The sequence below is a fragment of the Bactrocera latifrons genome, unplaced genomic scaffold (assembly GCF_001853355.1).
Source record: "Bactrocera latifrons isolate USDA-ARS-PBARC rearing strain unplaced genomic scaffold, ASM185335v1 scaffold_446, whole genome shotgun sequence".
NCBI classification, from domain to species: Eukaryota; Metazoa; Arthropoda; class Insecta; order Diptera; family Tephritidae; genus Bactrocera; species Bactrocera latifrons.
Window position 1 is genome coordinate 132,516 of NW_017537097.1, and position 3,976 is coordinate 136,491.

Genomic DNA, 3,976 nt, shown 5'->3' on the forward strand with positions numbered 1-3,976 from the left:
TTGAAGGGGGCAAAATAGATATTCGTATTCCATTACGAAATCGGTTAACAAAGTGCATCGAGCCGAAGGGTCTTCGCTTTCTTCGGACGAGCTTGCTGGATAAAATACACTATTTCTATGTTCTGTGGACACGCTCGCTTCCACTCGTGATCAAAACGAAATTTGTTTAACTTGTCTGACAGTAGTCGTCTATGATAAAGTGTTAGAGGCTAGTAGATTTTTCTTCCCACACTAGTGAGATGAGGCATATTTGGCGAAGTAAGTGTTCATTCATTGGGATTAACTAAAATATACTGCATCAAATCATTACATAACATCCCTTTCGTCTTCTGAGTGACTGGTTTGTGCTACTCCGGGTATTACACTGTTTAGTCCTGCAATATTAATGCTAGAGAAATACGATTTTTACGTTTATTTGATGATAATTTAGTAAAACGAATTAACTGCTCAATACCTTTTTATTTTCTAAATTTATGGGAAAAACAAATTGCATATGTGAATTGCCGGACGGCCAAAGATATATAAGAAGAACACCAAAATGACAGCTGAATAGGAATGTTCGCTTGCGGCTTCAAGAAGTCAGTATTATTTCTAAACAATTACATTATTGCCTATTTTGCCTTTCATTCAGTTTTCAATGCTAGTTAAGAATTGTCAATGACCGAACAATGCATGTTTTGAACACAATTCTACCTGAAGAGAATTATATATTACTGGCATTAAAGTGGAGAGCTAAATTTAAAGTGAAACCGCGTTCAAAACGCTGCATAAAGCAAGGAGTGCTGAAGTGAAGTGAAATGCAAACACTTTTCTTTTTGAAACACCACTCGCATGCTGCATGAAGGTACATACATACCTGTGCATACGTTACTACCCCTTGACGTTAAAATTAGCTCACRTGCATTATATCTCAGACTTSTTWKTGACGTGTGGTGACWWGGTGGMTGSTCTYGGYTCCCGTAGCGACACATTAAACACGCCKTGCTACTCTTAATTGCAACATTTGCTCAAAGCAATGGGGCATATAAGCCTGTGAGCTCTTATGACAACATTTATTACACTCTAATCGCCAAAAAGTCTGAACTTWAAATTRCCTCGATATTCTGATATGAAGATGAACCTAATTTAAATAAATAATAACAGCAAACCACTCTGCATAAACGCAGCCGCGTGTACTTAAGTATGATAAGACGTGTATRTAAACCTGAGTTGCATAAATTTTAAGRGAGTCTGCAATAATTTMGCKTGCTGAKTAATTTTAAGTTATRACCTTATAGATGTTTACCGTMATTTTATCAGCAGMCCAAGCTGTTACAATTGCGATGCAAAGAATAACGGTAAAGTAGCACTGAGTAGTACATTCATATGTGGCACCGCTTGTTTATATTTACACCATCTAGGCGTAATTAAAAAATTTAAATTTACACATCTCTTTTTGCGTTGAAATGCTAATTTTATGCTGGCGTATACTGTAAAAATTTCCAAATTACTAGGGCTCGTACTCAAACAAAATATCTGATGTCATCTGTGTAAAGAAAATTTACTATACGAGTTATTGTTCTGATTCCAATCTTGAACAAATGAGGTAGGGCTAAGTTCGTTTATATCCGGACGTTTCATACTCTTGCAACTTGCAAGGATAAAAGCCGGGTTAATATCTGCAGATACATAAGGTTCCTTAGTTATATGGGGTCTAGGACACATTTCAACCGATTTTATTCATTCAATCACACATATGCACCGTTATTAGAAAAATACGCTCTATCAATTTTATTAAGGTAACTCACTTATTGACCTACCTGGGTGCAATACTGCAAAAGTCATGTGCAAAACGGTAGATCGGAAGTACACAAAATTCCTATTGGCCTCGATAAAAGAGACTGTAGGAAAATTATCGGAATACTGGTTACTGTCTGACCGATCGTGAAGACTGCAGAAAACGTTTTGAGCAGGACGATGGAGTATCTCTTGTGCACTTGTTCCGCATTGGCAAGACTACACTGTCAGCATCTGTGGTCCCCATTGTGTGATACACTGGAGGAGTATTGATAGTTAAGCCACAGATTTTTTTTAAATTCGCGTCAAGCGCAGGCACCAAAAAGGATGAATACTTCTCTTGGACCCAGGAACTGAACTCCATCTGGTATTGCAAAGGACCAAAACTGGTCTATGCGTGGCTTATTGGCCCACCAGTTTAATAGCATATTAGCCGATACATGTGATTTTCCCACAGTAACTCAGGAATATCAGAAGAAAGTTATGCACTGAATTTGGTAGAAGTCGGTAGAGCGGATAACAATATACGTATTTCATTTCACCTAAAGGAAGGCGGTTCCACGCCCATTGTCCAGTTTTTATCCCATTAAATTTTTACGCCGGCGCCGGGTTATCTTCCGATCTCATCCACACACATTTCACACTGTCGGTTGAGTTCTTATAGGATATACGTATCTAAAGTGAGTTTGGTTACTTTATCTTGAAATGTTTGGGAGATATATACATCAAATCTATAAGGGGGCCAGTGCCAAATTACAGTTCTTTATCATAATTTACTGTTTAATTATGGCACTTTATAGGTTTTCATTTAATGGCGTTTTGTGGTCGTGGCAGTAATCCAATTACGCCCATCTACGAAATCATGCTCACTTTTTAATCAAGAAATACTTGGACCAAATTGCTTGCATAGATGGACAGACAGACCGACAGTCTCTCGGATTTTTACTCATCTCATCACCCTGAGTATTTATACATATACACCCGGTGAAAAATCACATATATATGTTTAATGGAAACCCAGAAACCAAAGTTTTTTATGAATCATAATAATTTAACAATGGAATACATAACAAAATAAAATAAAACTATTTGTTAAAGAAACTCATTATTGTTTTATAGAACACCCCCTAATTATATAATTTTTTCCACTTCTTTTACACTTTTTTGCCCATATGATCGGATTGAGATCTAAACTGTTTCCTCGCTACGTAAGAGACTCAATTTCACAAAAACGGTTTTGGTTTGTAACCTGTAAGTGCTTACAATGAATTACTGAAAAATCTAGTTTAATATTTTCATGCTTTAGTCCCCTTTTGGCTCCATGGCAATGGCCGGAATCATTACGAAAATAAATCTTTTGAGTTGCTCAAAAGCTTCCTTTAAAAACTCCAATGTATTTTTCGGCATTTCCAGATCCTTTAAGAATAATAAGCCGTCCAATAACAAACTACATGAAATAAAGCAAATATTCACCTTTCCTAAGATACTATGTGGCATTACCACGTTATCCAAATAAATTAAATTTGGATTCGTCGAAAAAAGTAACATTTTCCCATGTCATCACGACTATTTTGAAAACATTGAAACCACTCGTGCACTCTGCTATTGCTCTTTGTTCGAGGCTCATTTTCGCACCGATAACACAAACATACTTACATATTTAAAACGGAATAACTTCACTTCCAATGAAATAATGAAATGTCACGAAACCCTCACTAAATAATCGATAAAGATAGTAGATTCTAACGCACAAGTCGACAAATAGATGGSGCCACCAGGGGGCGCTAGATTCTGTTTTCTTTGGAACGTACCTTGTATAAAAAGCCAGTCGCTGTTCAGAAACTAGAGACAAATAGGAATGTCATCACTATCACGTTGGTTTCGCTCAAAGGCCTGCGGACAACGTATTTTTTAAACGGGTAAAAGAAAATGGAGAACATCTGTGTCAAAAGCTTCGAAAAAGTTCAACTACCTTATACATATATTACAATTTGTATTTGCTAATGATAAAAAARMATTCTCTAGCAGCATGTTRCAAGAGTACAATAAATAYTTAGAAATTTYAAAATACCATGCTTTCAAATAGTATACACTTTTTCTTAAATTAGAGAAAACTAATGCATATGCCCCGTTATGGTATAAGGAAAAACCATCTCTCAATTTTATTAAAATAAATCACATATTGGCCAATATATAGTGT

General features: G+C 36.1%; 1 long non-coding RNA gene across 1 annotated transcript in view; it reads left to right on the forward strand.

Moving 5' to 3' along the window:
• The window catches only part of LOC108973000, a 27,606-nt gene that overhangs the window by 15,534 nt on the left and 8,096 nt on the right, over positions 1 to 3,976 (forward strand). The gene's annotated exons all lie outside the window — the stretch shown is intronic.